Below are 26,296 nucleotides of genomic sequence, written 5' to 3' on the forward strand. Positions count from 1 at the left end.
TTACTGATAGACATTTATGCACAGTTTTCCAGCATGTAAATAGAGTCACCATTGTGCATTCCTGACAGTAAATGTGAATTCTTGACAGCTTGGGTTTTGTTCTGTAGAGTCCTGTGTTTCTGATGCTCTAGCAATCATTTAATGTAGTTCTAATCTATTCAGACAATAATTACAAATGTTCAGAGTTTACATTTAGAAGTTTTAAAATAGAATAATTTTATGAGCAAACTAAAGTTATACATAAAATAACTTTAGGAACAGAAAGGCTGCATTACAAGGCTGCCTAAGACTGATGGGAGCTGAAGATCAAAATATCTGGAGGGCACCAGTTTGGGGAAGGCTGTATTAAAGCAACAAAGGGACTTCAGATCTGTAAAGAGCACTAAAAAGTATTGCTTATTTTTCAATTTTTTGCAAAATGTCCATTTTCTTCCATGGCCTCAAAATTCCTGGAAATTTTACATCTCTATCTAAATGAAGTATCTTGACAAAAAACCCACCACTTTCCAATTTTAAAACAAGCTTGCTTGCTGTAATTCTGGTACTCCTTAACTTAAAATTACCAGAGAGGCAGCTGAGTTAGTCTTTTGCTGCAAAAACAATGAAGTGTTTTGTGGCACCTTAAAGACCAACATATTTATTATACAGTATTTTTTGTTGTTTAATATCACACTGTGTCCCTGAAAGTCAGTAAAACAGACATCCCAATGTTTCAACAAACAATTCCTATTTCCAGAAGTTTAGGCTATGCATCTCTCCCACCCATAGGGTTGTATCTAATGTTAGTTCTACTTAGAGTAGACCCACTGAAATGAATGGAACTTCACACTGGGCAGTATCCAACGCTGCCCAAGTGCCAGTGAGCCCCGCGGCTTGCATAATGGCAATTTAGTGCTTTGTATAGGAACTGCAAACAAGCTTTTCTGGAACAGGAATTTTAAGGTCAGTGGAGCTTGCATAATGGAGCTCCACCAACCTGTCCCGATACAGAAACGAGTATTTCCACCCATTTCGAGGCTTGCTTTATGAAGCACTAAATCCCCATTGCACAAGCTGTGAGTCCTGCTTGCACAACGGAATATATGAGAGCAGAGGAGCCCTGTTGGATACTACCCATTAGATAAAACATAGCGCTAGTAGTTACCAGGAGATAGTTCAGTTCAGTTTTAGTGTGCATAACCCTTGGCCATCACAATATAACAGGAAAAAATATACAGAATATTACAAAAGTAAAAACAGATTAATTTAGATCAAAGACAATTAAATCAAATCTGACAAACTAAAATTAATAATAAAAATTCCCCGAGACTAATTTCCAAGTTTTATAAAAGTGTCTATTGACCAAACCACATTAAAACATACAAGGTTAAAATTAAATTTTAAACAATCAATCTTCTCCGACACAACCTACTTCCTTTGCCTTATGAAGTCTGGTGCGGACTTTAGTTAATGCCAGGAGGAAAGTGGCGACTCTTCTCAAGATTTTTAAGTCCTTGTTGTAAATCAAAAAGTCAATCTTCTGGCAAACTGAACAGTTTGTTCCAATGTTTAGCAAGCCAACAAGATTATTTTTGCCAAGTGTCTTGCATCAAGGAATTAAACAAATAATGAGGAAGTTCCTCAACTTCATCTGAACCACACTGACAAAAGTGCAAGCAGTAAGGTGTCTTGGCTAGCCTGAAGACAGAGACCCAGTTGATCCTGAACACTGCCAGGATCAACTTTAGACCCATCTTTAATGTAGCTACATCCACTTATTTCCAGCTTCAGTTCAGAATAGGCAAGCAAAAAGAATAGCCAAGCAGGTTTGATCTTTCTAACCTTACAACAGGATTTATGCCTCTCCTCCTACCAGCAATGTGCATGTCATTCCCACCCATCACACGTCCCAGTTCAGAAGCTAAAAATGTAACCTTACATTTACTCAAAGTAGCTTCAGATGCTACTGAAGAAGTATGGCCAGACAAATGTGCAATCAGTTCTACTTCCACACCAGCAGGGGGGATGCTTCTGTTTTAGCAGGGAACTTGCACAGACTGCATGTGTTGGTACAACCTAAACAGGTTGCTCCACCAAGGTTCCCGTACAAATGTTACAAGTAGCATCACCAGCGAAATACAGACGTGACAGCAAGTTTGGGATCTGAAGCCACTCCCAAAAACAAGCAGTTCACGACTAGGTAAAAGTTACTTAAAATACTTTGCTTTCTGTCAGGCAAACTTCCAACCAAACTACATGCTTCATGTACAGCGAAGGCACAAATTACTAGTTACATTCAAGAATTTTGCCTTATCTACAAGCTCAAAACATTTCTTATGGGACAGAGCTTATCGTGAAAAGCACACAATAGCTGAAGAACTAAAGATAAATAAATGCTGCGTAATTGATCTCTGGAGGCTCCAATGAAACAGTAGTTCATTGCAGGTTCTGTGAACAAAAGGCAGCATTTTTAAACCCTGGAAATCTGGGGGAAATGAAACAAAACACAGAGGTGAAGTGCTGGAAGGATGCTCAGGGGCTATCTTCCCAAGATCTACTTTTCTGCATCTTAAATCCACTCCCTCTTTACTTATATTCAGCAGTTAAAAAAAAAAAGGGGGGGGGAACCATTCTTCATTTTTCTCCAGCTATCTTTTTAAATACAGGATTATAGAGATGAGGACACCAAAGCCCTAAGCCTGACAATTAAGACAGGTTACATTTAGTATTATCATAGCTCTCCCTAGTCCCAAAGGGTCTTGTTAAAAGAAAGGCTACACCAAGGCATAAAGATTGTAATGATAAAGGTGGTTGATCAAGAATCCTTAAACTACTCAACTTATTTGGGGGGAGATGTGTAAACTGGGAACAGCTAACACTATTTAAAATAGAATTCCACTAAATACACTATACAAAATAAAGAATGACCCCATAAGGACCTATGCACATGACTCACAGGCTGGCATGTGGTAGCTGCATAAAAAGCACTTTAAAGCCTACGCGGGTTGTCCCCACGCCCCCACCCCAGCCTACGGCAGTACATCAACTGCCATTAAGAAGCTCCTGGAGGAAAACATGCTTTCAAATACATGCTGAAAGACATACTTCATTTGAAAATGGGTGCTCATGACTATCAGAAGTTACATCCACAGAGATTATTCCTCACAGGGCCAACACATATCCAGAAGATTGTGTGAACAGATCCACACCTCTGGCCACTAAAACCATCCCAGTTAAGATCTTCCAGACTCAGGATTAAAAACTTTTGCAAGTCATGAAGAGAAGGTCTTATCACTGCAGGGTATCCACTGTGAATGCAAGTCTGCTTAACCATATTGTGCTAGTTTGGCATATCCATGGAGTGGATAACTCAAGTTCCAGCAAATTAATGGATTGCCTTTGCTGAGAACCATTTGTCTTGCCTCTTTCATTCTTGGCAAAGCCCCTCCTCAGCCAGGCAGATCTGCATGCATGAGTGACCTGGAGTCCTGATGGGGTCTCAGAGGTGAATGCCTTCTGACAAGTTCTGGGGTAAAAATCTATCATCAGCGGCTGTTTGACTTGATGAGGAAGTAGCATCTGAAGCTGTTCCTTTTTGGAGATCTGATATTTGTAGGTAAGCAGGAGCCACTGAGGGTCCAGGAGTGAAGCTTTCAATGAAGTGAAATCAAGTTGTACATTAGCCTCTGTTTTGTACGCCTGCTGGCACTCAAGGCCAAGGAGCAGCCTTCACAAGCAAGCTCATACTGAGGTTGGCAAGGCCACATCTAATCATGCACCCCTTGTGGGTGGGCAGGGGTGACTCCCGCCATGGGCATTGTCTTAGCATGGCCCATGGTACTTGCCACCACTCCAGAACTCTGCAGAGTGATATGGGCTCAGAACGGGCTCAGATGAGAGCAGTGAAAGCAGCAGAGCTAAAATCAAACAGAGTCATGCAGCTGGTGTTCAGGGAGCTCAAGGGACTTGGTTCTCAGAACCTGCTGCAACACCACTTGCTCCTACAATGTTACCTAAAGATGGGGGGACATGTTCTTCATGCCTGCCTCATGAATGCAGGCAGGTATCCATCATATGCCCCTCACCGAGGCAGAAAAGGCAGAGGTTGTGGCCTCCGAAGGCGAGAGTTTGCCGCTACAAGCTAGCATTTTTTTTAAAAGCACCCATGGTGACAAAGGTGTTCTGTCGGTGCTGAGAAGGCGCTGAAATGACAGAGAAACCTCACCACTCACAGCGATAATTACTGAGGTATAATAAAACATAGGCACTGAAAAGGGTGAAGAATTGTAGAGGAGAAAGGGAAAAGGGCAGTAGAAAGAAAAGGCCTGGCTTTCCACAGAGGAATTTTTGTAGAACATTCCGACAATGCAACTGCTGTGGCTGTCAAGAAAGAACGGAGTGAGAAGGCAGGGGCCATGCCCCTTTGAGTGTGTGCCTTGAGGGTTACAGGTGGGCCTCCTACCAAAAACGTTTCATCGCCTAGAAGATCCCAAACATCACTCTGTGCAAGTGCAGAACCCGAACTGCACAGAGGCCACGGAAAAGAAGGACTGGTAACCTGCTTGAACCCCTTGAGAGCAGCGGTGAGGAATGAGGAAGGGGGTATTCACGGCTCTCATGTCTGCAATGTTTTTCATGTCTGACCCTTCCTTGAAAGACTCCTTGCCACTGAGACCTCAAGTTGGACCAGGGGGAAGGGGTTCTTGCTGCATCATCATTTGTGGCATTTAAACTTACATAAACTTGCAGTATTTAAACTCATGTTGGGGAACTGGGGATAATAGACAGGCCTAAGGCACCACTGACAGCAAGTCTTAGTTCTGCAGAATTCTCCAAGGACTCCACAGGGCAGCCTAAACAACAGTTTGTGAGCAGTGGGAACTGACCCTAAGGAGAGCCCCAGCTACTGAAAATGTCCTTAGCACCAAATGCTTCCTCTGGACACTCTTCAGTGCAGGAATCTTCCAACCTCACCACCATGGCATTGCTAGCACCAAATTCTTCCCTAGGGCAGAAGTGGATGGAATGGGCTGTGTTCGGTGCAGACTGGATTACCCTCCTGTGACCTTCCCCATTGAGAATAAGAGAGGAGGGGAATAAGGGTGATGGCGGAAGCAAACACTGGCAGGAATCATGCTAGTAGAACTAAGATATTGAGGGGGGGCAGCAGCAGAGGAGAGATGGAAAAAGTTAATGGGGGCAGGGAAGCTGCTGCAGCAAAGCAAAACAACAAAACAACAACAAACCCAGAACAAAAACAATCTAAAAAGCTCTCTGCTACAGGCTTTATGGCTCAGCTCTGCCAAGCAACTAGGAAAGGGCACTCCTCTCAAGAACAGGTATCCACCATGTTTTGGCCATGCTTCCTGGCTGGAAGGCATAGCCAAACCCATTTTTGTTAACCCATTTTTGCCTTGTCTCCTATCCTTTGATTGTGTGTTTAATACACACAGATCTGCTGCTATCATATCTAGTTTGGTCCTTAGGAAAAAGCTTGGAAGGCCAGATACAGCAATGTAGGCCTTATATTCCCTCTAGAAAATTTTGAAGAATGGATTATAGATTGTTAAAAAGCCACTCACAAGCATATTGGAACATACGTATTATATTCACTGATGTGAGCAATCAAGTTACCAAAAGAGGATTTTTTTCCATGCTCACTGCAAACTCAAGCAGATTTTAATGTTTTCTGCATCACTACAATGCACACACTCTTAACACACACACTTGAATTGAAGATTACAGCCAGACATCTGCCTTCTTCCACAATCCCAGACATTTAAGGGGATTGACGGGAGGAAGACGCAACTTGGGCTCATTTTCAGAAGTGTTGAGCCCCTCATGCCTGCAGCCAGAACCAAGAAGATCTCCAGCTTAAAGTTGCTTTGGGGATGGGGTGAGAACGGGCAACAATTTGTTAACAGACCTGCTTGAAAAATGGGAGTAGCATTTAGCAATGAACAGGGTTGCCAAGTTTTCTCGCATCAGGGTTCCTGTGCTATGCAGAAATGTTTCCGGCTTGAATATAAGAGGAAGAGCATTATCTTTTAACTTTCTACACGTCAGCCAGCTGCTAAGGGTACGGGAGCCTTGCTATTATAGAAGTTGGGATGCAATCCAAGCCACAGTCACAGTAACACCTATTCCCCATTGATTTTAAACGCAACCTATCAGATTGGATTTCAGACTGCAACATTGCATTTACAGTGCAATCCTAGGCATGTAGGACTCAATGGTCTTGTAGGTCCCTTCCAACCCTACTATTCTATGATTCTATGTATACTCAGAAGCAATTTCCATTAAATTCAATGGGACTAACTCCCAGGTAAGTGAAACTATAGGACTGCACTCTTTGTTCTCTCTCTGCAGCCTAGCACAGTTTGGATATGCAACAATGACTAGTACTTCATTGTTAGTTTACTTCTGCAAACTACCACTGCATACATTTCACCTGCCCTAGTGGGAAAACGGAATAAAAAGTGTTTTCATTGCTCAAAGAATCATCAATAATTCTAGGCAGCTTAAGGAAACATTGTTAAAATGGCAGCTGCAGGATTTGGAGTTATGCTTAATGTCATATTTTCCATCCCTATTTGACCTTACACATTGCAAGACAGTATGTACAGGAAAGTTATTCCTAGCAATATTTGAGAAACCATTACACATTAGAAACAACAAAATGTAAATGATGTAGAAGCAAAGTTATGAGGAAAGTTATCAAAAGTGTAGAATCAGATGTAATTATTAAGTGGAGACAAGATAACTACAGCTGCAATTTTCTTTAGGTAAAGACCTATATATGGTTGGGGCATTATATACTCAACTACCAATCCTCCCCCAGGCCCCAATAATTCTGCTGACCAAGAGGTCTTTCCACAGAAGACATCATGAAAGGTCTACACTCAACATCTTATATTGGTTGTTCCAAAATGTAATCAGGAATCTTTATTCTCTAGTCCTTCTTTGATCTATATTGTGACTGTTTACAGACCCAATCCCATACTCTCCAAACAAAACCTCTCCCAGGAGAGCACCAATTCATAGCACCAATTAACCTTGTATTCACAGAAACACAGGAGGGTCAACCTGGCCAGAAATATGCCCGGTAGATGCTTTCCTCAACGCAAGAGTGGGTTTGCTTTTTCTGCTCAGGCCTTGTTTTCCTATATCAACTACCCACATCTTGCCAACCTTTTGCAGCTTTGCCAGATTGCATGACAGCTTGCAAAAGGAGGCAAATGGAGGGGACATAGAACTGTCACGGTATTGAGCACTGCAGAGACGTCACAGTAGGCACAAAAACATTGGCCCTTACTTCTGCAGCCAGTGGCATCACTGATATCTACCGAACTAGGATTTTAAATGGGCAAGGAAAGGTATCGTCACACCACCCAATCATGCTGATGGATACATTTAAAAATCAATGGGGGTTGTTCATTTTTTAAGTCACCAAGGCTTTTAAATATGCCACAACCAGAGCTTGCAACTCTGATAGGGCAAGATGCATGCTAAACAGACAAATACAGCCCTCCCACCCCCTCAATGGCTGAGCCAAAAGAACTTTGCACCGGAAACCCTCCTCTAATACATAAAATGATCACCCTTAAAACCAAATACACACTAAACCTGACGAGCTGTCCCCCCCACCACACTGAAGAGGCTGAACTTACTGCCTTAACAGGAAAGAGGTGAGAAAGGCGACGACGGCAAACCTTTCCCCCTCTTTTTTCTTCTTCGCGATCTAGGGGAGCAGAGCCGGCGCCCCCAGAGTTGCGCCTGTTGTTCTCCAAAGTCGCTTCTGCGGTTCCGCGGCGTCAATTCTCCTCCTCCTCCCGTCCACGGCCGATGTGTCCCGATGCTCGTAGTTTTCTTGCGGCTTCCTGGCCGACACCACCATTGCCTGCGAGGCTCCCTGGGTCGTGATAAAGTCCCTCGGGTGGCTGCACGGACGAACAAAGAGCCGCCAGCAGCAGCCGCAGCCGGCGCTCACAGGCTGGAATAAGCCGGTCGCGGGGAAGCATGCTCACTGCGAAGCCCCAGTCGAGGAAAACAACGTGCCGTTTCCCATCGCCGCCTCGCTCTTTCCCCCTCCCTTCGCCGCCGCCTCCTTCTCCTCCTCCCGCCCCAGACTTGTCAGCTGCGCAGTTGCGCCTGGCGGCGGCGCCGAGAGCTCCGCGCAGCGAACAGGCAGCCGGGGCCGGAATGGTTGGAAGCAGCGCAGCGCCCCCCGCCCCAGCAAAAAGGTCCGGGGCTAAAGGCAGCCCCGGGTAGGGCGGAATGAATGACTTGACAGAGGCCCGGCGCCCCACCTTACATGGGGCCCATAATCAACCGCTCGCCGTGTCCTTTCTGTACCTGATGAAGCCTGTTCCTGGCGCCGGCGAAGGTTGCAGTTCCGAGAGGGTCGAGAAGAGGGGGAAGCACGAAAGAAGCGAACCCGAGCAGACTCACTCCGTCGTTTTTGCCGGCCCTGCAGACACGCGGGCGCTTCCTGTTAAGAAATGAAAGGGAGGTGGCGTGGGGGGGGGGTAGGCTGCACTCGGCTAGCTGCACGGCCGCTTCTAAGCGCAGCGCTCCCTCCATTTCCTCCCTCAAGGCTGCTAGAACAGAGATCTTCCTCATTCATCCTCTCCCGTGAGCACCGCTTACACTGATCCGCCGGTTTTACTGCTCCTGATCCCACTAGCCCGCCTTCCCTCCCTCTTTCAATGCGTCCCCGGGTGATGCATTCCCACTCACCCCACCCCACTTCAATTGACTGAGTTTCAGGTGGCCACATTCTGATCTCTTTTGCACAGCTCGCAAAGTTTCCAATTTCTGGCGCCTCTGTGTTGTGCTTCCCCCCGCCAAATCTCCAGCGCAGGCGGATTCCCGGGGCGGGATGGAACACGGTTTACAGCTGCACCTTGCAGGCGGTGATGTGGCGGGAACGAGCAGGCTCGGACATATTGCGGCGAGAGGCAGACTGAAAGCGGGTGGCTCGTTTTGCAGAAGTGGCTAGATTGGGACATTGCGTCTGAGCGTGCATCTGCTTGCATAACATTTTTTTTAAGAGGGAGAGAGAGGAATCCTGACCTTTCCAGAGACGTGCAAAGAGCTGCTTGTGCCCTTTAAACCAGAGCAGAGGCAGGGATCATCTGGTTGCTATCCAAAGACGCCCAAATGAATCTCATGCAGCTATGCCACAGTAGAATCATGGGGTAAAATCCCACTTAAGTCCTACGTACCCATTCATTCTAATGGGTCTACTCCACATAGGACTTACATTGGCCTTTACCCTAAACTATAATACTGCCCCCAGCACCCATCCAAACGTGTGCCAGAGTAGAGCTTGCCCTACTACATACTGTGCATCTCCGCATACCATCCAGAGCAGCTGTTTCAAGTCATATGTTCCCTCTCAAAGATTATGGCTTTTTCTCTCATTTATTAGAGATATTAAAAATACATAGGATGTTTCAATTTAAACATCAAAAGTAGCCTTTGAACATTGCTGTAAATTTTGGACCAACACCACTGAAATCTCTTCACCTTCCTAAATTCTGTTTTTTGCCTTCCCTAGTTCACAGATACGAAGGGGCCACAGCATGAGTTCATATACGTTTAGACCTAAAATATCATACAAGCCAGGAGGGGGATGAAGAGGGAACTAGCAGCCTTAGACATACTAATGGGGCTCCACCCTGGTCACCTCCCAGCTCCCCCCCCCCCAACATCTACAACTTGTGATCTATGAAACAGTTGGCTACAGTTCAACAACTCATTAAACCTTTTCATTCCTGAGTCCGTGGACAAGATAAAGGTAGGAAGTTCAGCTGATCTGCAGGGGAACAGTTGCACTTCCTGTTTATTAGATGCAATGAACGAACGGTGCTTACAAGCCTAGGGGAAGAGATCACTTTACAAATTATTAGTCTCTTTCCACCCACAGGTGAACCACCTGGCAGTGAGCACAAGTATTCCATGCCAGCTCCCCTCAAGGGTTTCCAAGTGTTCCATGAATTTAGATCCACACCTATGGCAAAGGCATTTCAAATGTTATTGACATGCAGGGCAGAGGTTTGCAATAACAACCCTATATAGGCACTGAGTAATGTGTAACTCATCCCTTACTTCCAGGCTCGTATGCTTACAATCAAGGTGCGAGACCCTCAATTTTAAATTCCTATGTGCATTAGAAAACAAACATTTTCATTTATTCCCCCTTCAGCAATTTAATAAGCACACATTTAAAAAGTAGCAGGATTTCTGATCCTAAATGGATATGACATGAGCTCCAAGAGCCATGGAGTTGTTCAGTTAAAAAATTCAGGTAGTGAGCTTTACTGTTAGCAAATATGAAAAGTGGTCCTCAGTAACTTTTATAGTCACAAGGACACACTTTTTTGAAGACTGAAACTGAAGACTGAGCACAGTCCTGCGCAACCTGCATGGAAGGCAAGGTGCATACCCTCTGCCTGTCAGGCTGGGCACCAAAGCAAGAACATGGCAGGGGGAACCCTGGGCTGGATGCACTGGATCTCATCTGATCTCAGAAGCTAAGCAGGGTCAGTCCTGGTTAGTAGTTGGATGGGGAACTGCATGGGAATCAGGCTTCCTGCATGGAGCAGGGGGTTGGACTCGATGGTCTTGTAGGCGCCTTCCAATTCTATGATTCTATGACCAAGAAATAGGAAGCTTGGCCAGCCTGAGCCTTCCTGCTCTGTTCACTGACGTGTGAGCCAAGAAGCCTATTTAGCAGCTATTATCACAGAAAAGCAAGTGAGGGAAAAGGCAGGAAAGAAATCAATACAGCCTAGTCCCTTTTCCCTAATCCCATTCCACTCACTAGATTCCCTGCTTCCATGCTCTTCTCTATCTGACTCAGCCCTCAATGTGTATAAAGCTTACTCTTATTCCTTTCAGGAACAGTCTGTCTGCATGGCCACAAGACACCCCAAGGGAAGAAACAGAAGGCCTTGCATTATCATTGTCAAGCACTGCTCTTTGCCCATCAGGACTGGCGCCTTCAAACGCTGCCCTGACTCCAGGCAGGGAAAACAAGCCCACGCCCTTAATGGATACACATTACACTTTGAACAAGTGCCCAGTTGTACCCAGTAATGTGGATACATGCATTTATTGAATTGCGTATATACCACAAAAGAAAACGACAGCTACAATTAGCCTCCGGTCCTGACAGCATGTTTTAATGGTGTACATGTGGCAACAACACAAACACACACATGTGTATCTGTAACTTATGAAATAGACTTCACCTCACATGAACCTGAAATCTTTAACATATACACCATAAAAATGTAACACATACAGCAATCTTGACTGAAGAAACAGAAGCAATTTGGGAGTATGTGGTCCCTTCCTCAACGACAGATCTTTGTACACTTTTTCCTCCGTTAAATTGTGTTATATCTTCAAGAGTCATGTCAAACATCCCTGAGTCTCTCTTTACAATGCAAAGCTTTTTGTGCTACTTCAAATCTCTTGACTGAAAGCTGAAAATGTATTGATTTTCTGGCAAATCCTCACCTTTAGGCACTACCTTTAATGTTCTCATAGTATATAAATAAGCAAATAGGTGACAGGGAGAAGCAATTGATCATGGAGCAAATAAATGATGATTCATAAAATATTATTGTATTCACCTTACAGAACAATCAGACCTGATGCAGTGATTGAAAATGCATTTCAAGTTAATGACTGTAAGCCAAGACCTGAAAGTATGAATATACACTTGGACTCCATAATTACAAGACTTCATAATGCAATAATATTGCATTTTGTCCAAGCTCACTTACCTTCAGGTTTGTAAGGTCCACTGCACATTTTATAGTTCAAAAGGCTGTAATGGGTTTCTCCTCTGCAGAAGCTACATATTTCCCAAACAATGCAACAGATGAGCTATTGCATTATGTATACAAGAAATGTGAAACATATTAAGCAGCTTGTGGGTGTTTAGGCTATAAAGCAGGGTTGCAGAGCCTCTTTCAACCCTAGGGTCGAATTCTATTTTGGATAAGTTTTCAAGGGCCACATCAAGGGGTGGTGGGAGATACACAAAAGGGGTGAGGCCAAAAATACCCCAAATACCAGCATATCATAGGTTAAAGCTCTTAGTGCCCGAAGAGCTTCAGCTATTGGGCTGTATAGAAATGTAATGAATAAATAAATACTGCTGGTAACTAGGAGAGGCATATCAACCTTTTAGAATGGAGGGAAAACTGCACGAAAGCCAGGAAACCACCAATTGGTGGTTGGGGAAAAGAGGGTGGGCCCTTCTGGTGAACCCCAGGGAGCCAGATTTGGCCCCCAGGCCTGAGGTCCTGCACCTCTGCTATAAGGGCACCCCCACCCCAAACCATATAAATCCTTCCAATCTACATCATAAAAAGGTACATGGTTGAAATCTGTCCTATGGTTACCACACACACACACACACACACACACACACATGGTTAGGCCCATAACTGGGCTCACAAAACCAAGTTATTTTTACTGAAGCTAGGAAAACAGCTCTGTTCTTGCTAAGCCCTGAATCCTGCTCCACCCATAGTAAGCCTCCAAACCCCTCAAGCAATGAAAGGAAGTCTCTCCCCACCCTCTGGTGACTGGCATACTCCTAAATTTGTGAGCCAACTGTGAGAAGAGAGGGAGACCTCCCACTGCCACCACACTGGAACAGCAAAAAACAAAGAAGTGGATGGGAGGGCATGGAGCTCTTGACTCAGAAAAGGAACCCTCAGGGACGTAATGCTCACCCTGTTTTTGAAGTGAGGATTATGAGTAATGAAGATTTGAATTTTCAAATCAGGAGTCATGAAAGTTGGTGAGATCTCTAGTCCTGACACATAAAATCTGACATATATAATATATAATCTTGTGTTCCTGTACATGTACCCTAGACAATTCTTATGCCCACACCCACCTCTATATCTTCATTTTACAGAGTAAGATTAAATTTGTGGCAGTGTATTCCAACACAAAAACAATCAACATCTTAAGAGGCCCATCCTCCAATCTTTCTGTCTTACACATACACACGTCATATAAAATGCATTTGTTCAGCTAGTGATGAAAGCAAAAAATGTGGAGCCAATGAAATCAAACAGATTTAGCAAACATTTTACACTCACTACACTTACAGCGTATGGGTGTTCAGGGGTACTTCTATGTTGCCAAAGACCCTAGATCAGCCTTTCCCAGCCTTGGGTCCTCAGATGTTCTTGGACTACAACATCTTAGCCATTGTGGTTAGAGAAGACAGGAGTTGTCATCTAACATCTCCTGGGAACCCAAGTTGGGAAAGGCTTCCCTAGACAAAACAGCAGAGTGATTCTCCCCATTAAACTTAACCCTGACACAAGTCTCCTTGTGATAAATAGCCTCCTTGCAAGTGAGCAAGCCTATTCACAAGCAAGGCCAAGGAGAAAGTAACTCCATGCTTTTCCCCTGACAGACCCTAAAGATAGTATACCAGAGTCTTGGAAGGAAACAGCAAACGCGGTAGGAATAACCTCCTTCCCCGCAGCCAAAAGAGGCTAAGGTTTGCTCTACCCTTTTCCTTGCATAGGTTGGTATGAAGGAGACAAGCCTAATGAGTTGAATTCATTGTGTAGGCAGTTTTTTGTCGGCCATGCTGTTGCTTTTATTCAGGATATTTTTCATGACAATAAGCAAGCTGTCACAATGTAGTCTTATTTCCCTACAAACCCCCCCCCCCCCGGCCCTGCATTGTGGTTTACAAGACAAATTCATTTGAGAATGTTGCACATCACTCCAAGTTTACTCATCTTCACATTGCTATGGTCACCTTCTCACCAGTACTTCACACCTTTCAGTGTCAGCTGAATGCATGAGGTTTGTCTGTCTTAGTATATTGACTACAAGATAAGGCACCGAAGAAGGAAATCAGTATTTCCGAAATGTGCCGGGCCAACATAAAAATACTATAATAAACTTTTTTCTATAGGCACCTGGGATTTCTCCATTTTCCTTTCGCCTTGTTTTTTCCTGCATACGTGCCTCCCCTCCTCTTTTTATCCTACCTTTCAGCAACCATAGCCATCACATCTGTGTCTGATTGTGGACCTCAACATTCTTTGGAAGTTAAATCTAACCCAAGTAGAAAACCATGGATGTTTCCAGACAAGACTTTTATTGAGTAATGTCCTGCCTCATTTACAAAATTTTATGGTGGATCTAGATGTCCTCACCTGCCATTTGTAACCTTGCTGTGTTTTCTTGCAACTTCTTCCATCTTTTTTCTTACCGTGAAAAACCTGTTAAAGGGGGAAATGATGGAATAGCTGCACAATGTTTTTTGGATTAGTAGTGTTAGGAGCTGTCCATCTGGAAACACTCCATATCTTGAATCTACCTTTTAACAACTGCTCTCAAGTGACTTTTCCATTTAAATTCTTGAATGAATATCACAAGTAGATGCAGCACGGATCACCTTGGTCCCAAGTATGGTGGAAATGCTGTCATCCTGCCTACAATCAATGACAGTTACAATCAATGGCTGAAGTTGTCATTAGAATGCCTTTCAAAAAGACAGATGATCTTTCCTGATCCGCACCAAAAATTATCAAATAAGATCTTTTATCTATGTCACTTTATTTGTCTTGCTCAGATCTTTTGATAGATGATGAAACCATTCTGTCAAACACAATGTCAATTTTGTTCAGTTTATGTGTGGCACAATGTGGAGAGGGAGCTGGTCAGTCACACAATCCACAGTCATTTACAACTCACATGATTTTCCAAGTTCCTTAAGAGTATGGATTTGTCACATTTACTCATCAAACCATAAATATGATACAACACAAGTTATAAGGGAATCAGCAAATAATGGAGCATTTTGACACATCTGTTCTTTCAAATCCAACATATGGCAGTCAATTGAATTTGTTACATTTATATCCCACTATTTCCTTCAAGGAGACCAAGGCAGTGTACACGATTCTCCTCTTCTCCATTTTATCCTCACAACAACCCTGTGAGGTTGGTTAGGCTGAGAGTGAGTGACTGGCCCAAAGTCACCCAGTGAGCTTCTTGGCTGAGTGGGGGACCTGAACCTGTGTTTCCCTAGCCCAACACTCTAACCACTACAGGACACTACACCATTAGTTCTCTCTCCAGTTTCATTTACAGTATTTTTCCATCAAGCTTTTCTTCCTCATACATTCTAAACCAAACTTGACACTTTCAGTCATACCATACACCTTTCAAATGTACTACAATCTATTATACATTCAGGCCTAAAACCATGTCTGGGCTGTGCCACTTCAAACTGCAGGTACATTTCTGCCTGCAGGAACGCTAATTTTCGAAGTGGAATTATTTTGTACAGAAGAGTATTTCATCATGTAAGCCCCCACTGCAGCCTTAAGTAGTATAGACCAGACACAGGTTTACTACCTCACTGCAACTAAGATTCAGTGAAAAATGCTTCCTGACAATACTGACCAATCTGACATTTTGTAGGAAATTCCTGCTTGCAATTAATGCAACTTTTCCAGAAGCAATTTTGAAGACAGATTTTTTTATTCACACGTTCATCAAAGGTACTGAGATACCTTTGATGAACTTCATCACTGCTCTCACATCCTTTGTTTTTCCCCACCCTGTTTTGGCACAGTTGAAGCTGTCAGGATTCATATTTGTTTAACCAACAACGATGTAAGTAGACTGATTCTTATGTAATGGCTCCAAGTCCACATCTGTCTTGCTGGGAAAGAGTTAGCGAATGCTATAATCTCTCTCAGCCTATCTGCAGCATTAGCATTACTCCAGGATCAACAGGATTCCATGAAGAGTTCTTACATATTCTTTGGATTGTAAAGGAGACTTTTTGGAAGTCAGCTTTGATCCCTTGATGAGATTCTTCCATTCTCAGCATGTTGTTATAACCACTTTGCATTAATTTAGATGCCAGTTTGAACTTCAGGTGGCGATGAAATCTAGTTTGGTCTTTGTTTCAAAGGCAGAATAGAGAGGGTGCGGGAGTGACCTAGACAGAAAATGAGACCAGTTTCAATCTTGTACCTTATGGTCTGAGCAAGGGAGCTTATAAACTGGGGAACCCCCCCTAAACAGTCAGACTTTATATTTTACACATGTTACAACACAGTTAATCTTCATCAACATCATCCATTATTTATAAAAGCACCTAATATGCACTAGGTGCTGTACAAACATAATAATTTTTTAAAAATGCAAGTCTCTGCCTGCAGGCTGACAATCTAAGAGACAGGAGGCAAAAGGAGAGGGGAGGAAGAAGGAAAGGGGTGAACTGCGGTAGCTGGGAAAGTAAGGAAGGGGGAAATGTTGATGTATTTTTTAATCTATGAGCAGGAAAGTATGTTTTAAAAAGCAAACAGATTGTCAAGACGGAAATGTAGCAGAAAAAATATGAATTTTAATAATTTTTTAAGTGAGATAAAAAGAAGCAGCCAGTTAAATGTTAAGAGAAGAAAGTTACACACATAAGGGGCCATGAGAGAGAAGGCATGGAGATGTGGAACGACATGAAGATTAGTGTTTGATTAACGGAGGGACCAAGGAGATAGATATGTAGAAGTATGACCATAAAGAGACTTGACAGTGTGATCCTATGCCTACCTACTCAGAAGACCCACTGAGTTCAATGGGGCTTATCCCCAGTTCAGTGTGGATTGCAGTCTTAAAGGGTTAAAATACGAAACTTGAACTTCATATGAGACAATATAGGAAGCCAGTGAAGTAAACACAAAGAAGTGTAATAGGATCGGAGCACAAAGGAGGAAGAACTAAATAGGCAGAGGAGTTGAGGACAGAGAGGATATTATTATTATTTTTATATTATTTAGGTACCAACATCTACGTACATGGCGTTTACAAAAAAATTGACAGGTCTCTACCCCCAAGGGCTTACAATCTAAAACAGACACAGAGAAACAACAGAGGAAGGGGAGGGAAATGGAGGTTGGAGTAAAATGTTAATAGGGGTAACAGATTAATGCTGAGACACAGGAAGACCAATGAACAAAATATTGCAATAATTTCCACGATAGTTTCAGCCATGTACCTCATGATATAAAAATAAGATGTTCTGTGTGGCACTTTGAGGGGGTTCAATTTGGGCAATCCCCATTAAAAATGTGTCAGGACAGATTTCTACACAAAATGGCGTATTTCAACTATACATCTTAGAACAGCCTTTCACCAACTGGGGATGATGTAAGTTGTAGTCCAACACATTTTGAGGCATTTGGTTGGGGAGGGCTGCTTTAGACATAAATCAGAGGTGGGGGGGGCAGTGTCTTATAGCTTAAAAATTGACAAGTTTATTACAAATATTTATACTGAACTGCTCTTCATGCTGTAGACTTTCAGAGCAGTGTACAATTTAAAAATATAAACATTTAATAATTTTAAAACAGCAGCACCAGAACAGTATCAATAACAAATAAAACTCCAGCATAAACACATAAGAAATTTATATATCATGTAAGAACTTTAAAAGTGCAAGCACATAAAAAGCTTCAAAACTGCTACCAGGTGAGCCTCTCTGAGGAAAACATTCTACTATCAGTGGGCCACAACAGAGAAGGCCCTTTCCTTTTTGTCTGCCACTTCACTTGAGAAGGCAGGAGGACTCGGAGAAGGTCCTCCAAGGATGATCCAGGAACTGGAATGGTTGTTTAAGAAGACTCTCATTTCTTGTACACATGCACAAGAGTCCATCTGTTGCAATGACTGTAAAATAGGTGCCTTATGTTGTTGTTGTTGTTCAGTCGTTAAATTGTGTCCAACTCTTCGTGACCCCATGGACCATAGCACGCCAGACCTTCCTGACCTCCGCTCTCTCCCAGAGTGTGCTCAAGTTCATTTTAGCCTTGTGATACATTCCATGGGGTTTTCTTGGCAAGAGTACTGGAGTGGGTTGCCATTTCCTTCTCCAGTGGACCACATTTTGTCAGAACTCTCCACCATGACCTGTCCATCTTGGGTGGCCCTGCATGGCATAGTTTATGGCTTCACTGAGTTACGCAAGCCCCTTCACCACAACAAGGCAGTGATCCATGAAGGGGAGGTGCCTTATGGAGGAGGGCAAATGTCTCATGGGCTCTTGCTCTACTAAAGATATGAACTACAAAATCCCTCAGTGATGCTCAGGTCCAAGTTCCATATATTAACACCATTTTTCTACAAGGCCTCATGGAAACAGCCAGATAGCACCATTTATAAATCAGCGGTGACAATGGAAGAATTGGAACTCCACTTGACACAGAAATAGGATTATTACCAACTAAAAGCATTGGTTGCAGGAACACCCAACTTAGTGTATTATCAGATGTTTATGCAGTACTTTTTATGCACTACTGAAACCAAATATTTTGTGTCAAAGAAATTTCCTGTGCATCACAGTGGTTACTACTACTAGTAAAGCGGTTGGCCTTTACACATCACTGACAGGAGTTTATTACCAGAAGAAAAAAGTGGCCATGTATTCACATATATATTACAGAAATCCCACTCCCATAAACTCGAATTGGGGAAACTTTGGTTCCACAGATGTTTTTGGACCGCAACTCCCATCTGCCTCAACTAGCATGGCCAATTGTCAGGGATGATGGGAGATGGAGTCCCAACATCTGGAGGACCACAGGTCCCCAACCCCTTCTATAAATCTTCAAGTGTAATCTGAGAGAGTTTTAAAAGGGTGTTTCCTACCTGATGCTTCCTGCATGCCAAGCACATAAACACAAAGGAATTTACATAAACAGCAATTCAAGCTTTTGCTATTCAAAATCATTCACTGCAGGTCTTCCCACTAGGTAAACAGTCATTACTACAGCTGACTGATTTTGAAACAAAAGACCATGTGTTGTGGAGAACAGGGATGATACATATTAGATACCACAAAGTGCTTACTTCCAAAAGCACTCCACGTGGCAATTGTTTCTGTGGAGGGAGCAGTTACCATATAGCAGCCTACCATGTAAATCAGGTGGTTTGTTACATACCAGTACAGATTTGAAAGGGGAGATGGAAGATTTCTCTGTGCACAATCTCTCTGTGGCTTTTTCAACACCACTGAGCACGGCCACGCTGCACATGATGACGACGATGATTTTATATCACAACGGTAAGGGCTGGGCAACGATTTTCAACCTAAAAACTATATTAGCCCTGGGCAGTAAGCTGGGAACATATACCCACCATACACCCACAGTGGGTGGGGCCACTACTGGCATGCACCCCATTTTCATACAGAGACACACCCATTCCTACACATACATTATATACACACACACTTCCCAGCCCCACCTCCTCAGTTGATCCATGTAGTTTCCCTGCCCAACATTGAGAGAGGCTCTCTTTCTCAGCGCTGAGCAGGGGAAAGGGTTTTTCTCTGATCTGCAGCAGATCAGAGCTAAGCCCTTTCCCCCCTCTTGGTGCTGCGACTGGAAAAAAGGGTGGGACCTGGGACAGGGGGTAAGGCCTTCATGGGCTGGATGGGAAGCCCCTACAAGTCATAATTGGCCCATGGGTAAGAAGTTCCCCATGCCCGCTTCACGGACTACAAGAAGGCAGTTCCCAGCCTTAGGAGCTCACAATGTAAAATTCAATAAAGGGGAAATAACAGAGTGAGGTGAAGGGGATGCAGGGGTAAAAAGGGGAAGAATATGTTATTGTTTCAGTTAAAGAAAAGGTAAAGGTGTCCCCAACCAGTCGTGTCCGACTCTGGGGTGCGGTGCTCATCCCCGTTTCTAAGCCGAAGAGCCAGCGCTGTCCGAAGACGCTTCCGTGGTCATGTGGCTGTCATGACTGAACACCGAGGTACACGGAACGCTGTTACCTTTCCCGCCGAAGCGGTACACTCGGGCCTCGAACTGCTGACCTGCCGACATTCCAGTCTGCAGTTCAGCATCTTAACTTAATTACAGGCTTAGCTACAGTAAGGCATGAGAACTAGGGGCTTCTCCCAAAGGCATCATGGAAAAGGTTGGTTTTGCAGGAAGTTAAGAGAGGTGGCAGGCATCACAGAGGTGTTCTGGAAGGCAGTTCCAAACATAAGGGGCAGCAACAGAGAATTACATGCATATGTAATCATTGTAGATGCCTGTTCCTCACTGGGAAACTCCTTCCACCACCCCAATTCCTCACCCTTTCTTGTGGCAAAATATTATGGCCTTGCTCTTGAAAATTATCTATGTAACAATTCCCTTGGTCTTCATAGATCTGCTCTCTCTAGTCCTTGCATATGTTTTCTTGTTTTCTTATTCTTCACAGTTTTTGTTCTATAGTCATTTCGGGATACTTCACACATCAAGAATCAGCAATGTAATTCTTGAAATGGTAGAGGAGGAAAGGGACAAAGGGGAAGAAATAGATCAATATAAATTTGGCATTCATTCCCTATCGTTAGATCTGATTCATTTTAACTAATGGCTTGTTACTAAAACATGCAGCCAAAATTAGTCCTAGGTATGCTACACTTACTTCCCTTTGCCACTTGTTTGAAAAACAGTCATACCCTGAATTAATTCAAGGGAAAGATTCCTAGTGATTTCAAACCTCCTTCCTTTATTATTTCATGGTTTTCTTCTTCGCTTCTATCTGCTTCATCCATAAAATTAATAGGTCATTACTTCACAAGAAAGGAGATCTAGTTTTGCCAAATATGGATATATGATTATGTTCTAAGGTTTGTCAAGTGATTTGAAAAAATGACTCATCACAGGGCACAATCCAGCCAAGGTTAAGCACTTTTAATTTCTTTGAAGTCAAAGGAAGGATTAAACATATGCTTAACTTTCCTTTGAAATTAATAAGTGTTTATGGCCAAATTGTGCCTTTAGTATCTATGAAAACAAAAATAATAAATAAAATAAGAAGGGTTATGGTAAACAAAAGCATAAAAGTTGAATTTGTGGAAGCAGAGGTTCTTCAGATCAGGAAAAGTATCCATTCATTTCTCTTATGAAATTAGGGATCTGTGCCTGATGGGAAACAAGAACACAAGTGTTTGTGGAACACAAGTGTTTGGAACACATGATGACTTCTGGTTTTGTAATTCTAAATCTTTGCAGGATTAAGCACGAAATCTGGGTCCTATGAGAATGTTTTATGAAGCCAATTGGGAATGCATGCAGAAAACATTCCTAGCCACAACGGTGCTTTAATAGTAAATAGGCATGAAAGAATGTTTTTCAATTAGAACAGCTCAAATAATTTATCTCTGAACATTACTCATCGGTCCAGAAAAATTCTTACCCTACCATCAGCAAGATCAATGGCTGTATACAGTAAACACTGAAAAGAAATCACTGAAATATGAATTAATGCTACAGATTTTCATTAAATACCGACTGAAAGGAGGCAGCGTTAAACAGCAAAACAGAACCCTATTAACAGAAAGGGACATTATAAGTCACTTTTTTGCATCCTTGTTTTTAGAACAAGTTATCTGTTCGGTATTATAGTAGATGACAACAGTTGACCTGAGTATCTCAGACTGTACTTTGCTTATTGTTTGCTCATTACTTGAAAGCAGTTTTCTGAAGCATGCATGCCCACACAATCAGCATTTGTTGGGCCCACTCTCTGGACTTCAGACATTCCGAGATTAGAGTCAAATGCAGACAAGCCTCAATAGATCACTACTCATGAAATCATTTATGCACATACTCTAAGCATGAACAAGAGAGAGTTTTCAGAAGATAAGGCCTACCTGGTAAGCAAGGCTTATACACAGGTTCTCTCAAATCCTGCTTCTTTTTATCTAATAAGCAAAGGCCAGGCTATCATTGCCTAAGCAAGAGAGTAAAAGAAAACTGAAGCACGTGAGAAGTTCTTCTACGTATACACAGAATTTTATGGGTGTCAATAAAAGATATGGTAGAAAAATTGAAAGCCACAAGAAATTCCTCCTTTTAATAAATTAATTAAAATAGGGAAGAAATTAATTTTAAACCAAACACAATTAGGTTTGTGGATCAGTCTGTAATGGGAGAGCTTGAAGGCAGTAGTACAGTATGCTATTTTTCCATCATTTAAGGATCTGCATGATCACGCTATATAAAACGACAATATATTCTCAAACAGTGCGATCCTACACATATTTATGCAGAAATATGTCCCATTGTGTTCAATGGGGCTTACTCCCAGTAAGTGTGCATAGGTTTGCACCCTAAGGTGCAACACTATGGTTCCCATAGAATCGTTCACTTTTAGCACTCTGTTATGAATGAAAACTTTAACATAGGTTTACAGCTCAATCCCAACTCCATTTACTCAGAAGTAAGTCACGTTACTTCTGTCACGTTACACGTTCTGTGACGTTCTGTAACGTTAAGTCACGTTACAAGGGCCTCGTGTGGCACAGAGTGGTAGGCGGCTGTATAGCAACCAAAACTCTCCCCACGACCTGAGTTCGATCCCAGTGGAAGCTGGGTCTCAGGTAGCTGGCTTAGGTCGACTCAGCCTTCCATCCTTCCGAGGTTGGTAAAATGAGGACCCAGCTTGCTGGGGGAAAGGTAGTCACGACTGGGGAAGGCAATGGCAAACCACCCCGCTACAGTCTGCCACAAAAACGCTAGCGCAAGCAGCGTCCCTCTAGGTGCTTGCACAGGAGGAACCTTTCCTTCCCCTTCATGGATCACTGCCTTGTTGTGGCGAAGGGGCTTGCGTAACTCAGTGAAGCCATAAGCTATGCCGTGCAGGGCCACCCAAGATGGACAGGTCATGGCAGAGAGTTCTGACAAAATGTGGTCCGCTGGAGAAGGAAAAGGCAACCCACTCCAGTATTCTTGCCAAGAAAACCCCATGGAACGTATCACAAGGCTAAAAGAGATGACGCCGGAAGATGAGCCCCTCAGGTCAGAAGGTGTCCAATATACTACTGGGGAAGAGGAGAGGGTATTTCCAAGTAGCGCCAGAAAGAGTGAAGCGGCTGGGCCAAAGCCGAAAGGACACTCAGCTGTGGATGTGTCTGGTGGTGAAAAGAAAATCCGATGCTGTAAAGAACAATATTGTTTAGGAACCTGGAATGTAAGATCAATGAATCAAGGTAAGCTGGAGGTGGTCAAACATGAGATGGCAAGATTGAACATCGACATCTTGGGAATCAGCGAACTAAAATGGACAGGCATGGGCGAATTTAATTCAGGTGACCATCATATCTACTACTGTGGGCAAGAATCCCTTAGAAGAAATGGAGTAGCACTCATAGTCAACAAAAGGGTGGGAAAAGCAGTACTGGGGTACAATCTTAAAAACGATAGAATGATCTCAGTACGAATCCAAGGCAAACCATTCAACATCACAGGAATTCAAGTCTATGCCGCAACCACTGATGCCGAAGAAGCTGAGGTTGATCGGTTCTATGAAGACCTACAACACCTTCTAGAACTAACACCAAAAAAAGATGTCCTCTTCATCATAGGGGATTGGAATGCTAAAGTAGGAAGTCAAGAAATCACCAGGATAACAGGCAGGCATGGCCTTGGTGTACAAAATGAAGCAGGACAAAAGCTAATAGAGTTTTGCCAAGAGAACATGCTGATCATAGCAAACGCTCTTTTCCAACAGCACAAGAGGTGACTCTACACATGGACATCACCAGATGGTCAATATCGAAATCAGATTGATTATGTCCTTTGCAGCCAAAGATGGAGAAGCTCTATACAGTCAGTCAAAACAAGACCTGGAGCTGACTGTGGCTCAGATCATGAGCTGCTTCTTGCAAAATTTCGGCTTAAATTGAAGAACGTAGGGAAAACCACTAAACCATTCAGGTATGACCTAAATCATATCCCTTATAAATATACAGTGGAGGTGAGGAATAGATTTCAGGGATTAGACGTGATAGACAGAGTGCCTGAGGAACTATGGATGGAGGTCCGTAACACTGTTCAGGAGGCAGCAACGAAATCCATCCCAAAGAAAAAGAAGTGCAAGAAAGCCAAGTGGCTGTCTGACGAAGCTTTACAAGTAGCTGAGGAAAGAAGGGAAGTGAAAAGCAAGGGAGAGAGGGGAAGATATATCCAACTGAATGCAGAGTTCCAGAGAATAGCAAGGAGAGACAAGAAGGCCTTCTTAAATGAACAATGCAAAGAAATCGAGGAAAACAACAGAATGGGAAAGACTAGAGATCTCTTCAAAATAATTGGAGATCTCAAGGGAACGTTCTGTGCAAAGACGGGCATGATAAAGGACAAAGAAGGCAGGGACCTCACAGGAGCAGATGAGATTAAGAAGAGGTGGCAAGAATACACAGAAGAACTATACAGGAAAGATCTGAATGTCCCTGTTAGCCACGATAGTGCGGTCACTGAACTTGAGCCAGACATCCTAGAGAGTGAAGTCAAGTGGGCCTTAGGAAGCATTACTAACAACAAAGCTAGCGAAGATTACAGTCTTCCAGCTGAGCTATTTAAAATCCTCAAAGATGATGCTGTTAAAGTGCTGCATTCAATATGCCAACAAATTTGGAACACTCAACAATGGCCGCAAGACTGGAAAAGGTCAGTTTACATTCCAATTCCAAAGAAGGGCAACGCCCAAGAGTGTTCAAACTACCGCACAATTGTGCTCATTTCACATGCCAGCAAGGTGATGCTCAAAATCCTACAAGCTAGGCTTCAGCAGTATGCGAACCGAGAACTACCGGAAGTACAAGCGGGGTTTCGAAGAGGCAGAGGAACTAGAGATCAAATCGCCAACATTCGCTGCATCATGGAGAAAGCAAGAGAATTCCAGAAAAATGTCTATTTCTGCTTCATTGACTACGTTAAAGCCTTTGATTTTGTGGATCACAACAAACTGTGGCAAATTCTTAAAGTGATGGGAGTACCAGACCACCTTACCTGTCTCCTGAGAAACCTGTACGAGGGTCAAGAAGCAACAGTAAGAACCAGACATGGAACAACCGAGTGGTTCAAAATTGGGAAAGGAGTACGACAAGGCTGCATATTGTCGCCCTGCTTATTTAACTTATATGCAGAGTACATCATGAGAAACACCGGGTTGGATGAATCACAGGTCGGAATTAAGATTGCCGGGAGAATTATCAACAACCTCCGATATGCAGACGATACCACCCTAATGGCAGAAAGCGAAGAGGATCTAAAGAGCCGCTTGTTGAGGGTGAAAGAGGAGAGTGCAAAAGCTGGTTCGAAACTCAACATTAAAAAAACTAAGATCATGGCATCTGGCCCCATCACTTCCTGGCATATAGAAGGGGAAGAAATGGAAGCAGTGACAGATTTTACTTTCTTGGGCTCCAAGATCACCGCAGATGGTGACTGTAGCCATGAAATTAAAAGACGCTTGCTCCTTGGGAGGAAAGCTATGGCAAAGCTAGACAGCATAGTCAGAAGCAGAGACATCACCTTGCTGACAAAGGTCCATCTAATCAAAGCTATGGGTTTCCCAGTAGTAATGTATGGCTGTGAGAGCTGGACTATAAGGAAGGCTGAGCGCCGAAGAATTGATGCTTTCGAACTGTGGTGCTGGAGAAGACTCTTACGAGTCCCCTGGACTGCAAGGAGGTCAAATCAGTCAATCCTAAAGGAAATCAACCCTGAGTGCTCATTGGAAGGACAGATCCTGAAGCTGAAGCTCAAATATTTTGGCCACCTAATGCGAAGAGAAAACTCTCTGGAAAAGACCCTGATGCTGGGAAAGACTGAAGGCAAAAGGAGAAGGGGACGGCAGAGGATGAGATGGCTAGATAGTATCACCGATGCAATGAATATGAACTTGAGCACACTCCGGGAGAGAACGCAGGACAGGAAGGCCTGGCATGCTATGGTCCATGGGGTCACGAAGAGTCGGACACGACTGAACGACTGAACAACAAGTCACGTTAATTTAGTTTAGGATTGTTGCTCTGTACTTCCCAACTTTCCTTCCTAGACCCAAAAACTCACACTTAAGTAAACTCATGCAAAGTGTAATTTGACAGTTTATCTTAATCACAGAATTTGTGTTCATTGTTACACAGAATTGGGGACAGTACAACTTGAACTACAATGTTTGAACTATACTGTTGAACTACAATGTACTACACTGTTTTCCCAGTGCCTAGGTTACAGTACAATCAGTAATATAACTGCAGGCAACAGGATTAGAATGCAGTAGGGAATGTTCCCAAAGCCACATAGCATGGCCTTCTATTGTCTCTATTGAAAAACAGTTGTTGGAACAGCAACACACCCAGCTTTCAGTAATAAAGTTCCTGTCCCTCATTGTTGTAAAGCTAATTCAAAAACACACAAAGATAAAACGCTTACATTCCAAAATCAGTGGAATTAGATAGGTTCTA

The 26,296-nt window shown here is 43.2% G+C and overlaps 1 protein-coding gene across 9 annotated transcripts in view; it reads right to left on the bottom strand.

The window, feature by feature from the left end:
- The window catches only part of LRRC8D (leucine rich repeat containing 8 VRAC subunit D), a 97,383-nt gene that overhangs the window by 57,927 nt on the left and 13,160 nt on the right, over positions 1-26,296 (bottom strand). The window contains exons 2-5 of one of the 9 annotated variants that reach the window (XM_084851975.1): positions 14,357-14,471; positions 14,193-14,258; positions 8,335-8,470; positions 7,650-7,972 (exon numbers count right to left, since the gene is read on the bottom strand). The exons of 1 other annotated variant lie outside the window; for it this stretch is intronic. The gene's annotated coding sequence lies outside the window, so the exon portion shown is untranslated. Of the gene's footprint in view, positions 1-7,649; positions 8,471-8,628; positions 8,947-14,190; positions 14,259-14,356; positions 14,472-15,804; positions 15,992-26,296 lie in introns of those variants that run through there. 7 more of the 9 variants (XM_084851980.1, XM_084851977.1, XR_014790484.1 and 4 more) reach the window with 7 other exon arrangements.

Source organism: Heloderma suspectum, chromosome 4 (genome assembly GCF_057233095.1).
Source record: "Heloderma suspectum isolate Gila_16-S chromosome 4, 16-S_ref, whole genome shotgun sequence".
NCBI lineage: Eukaryota > Metazoa > Chordata > Lepidosauria > Squamata > Helodermatidae > Heloderma > Heloderma suspectum.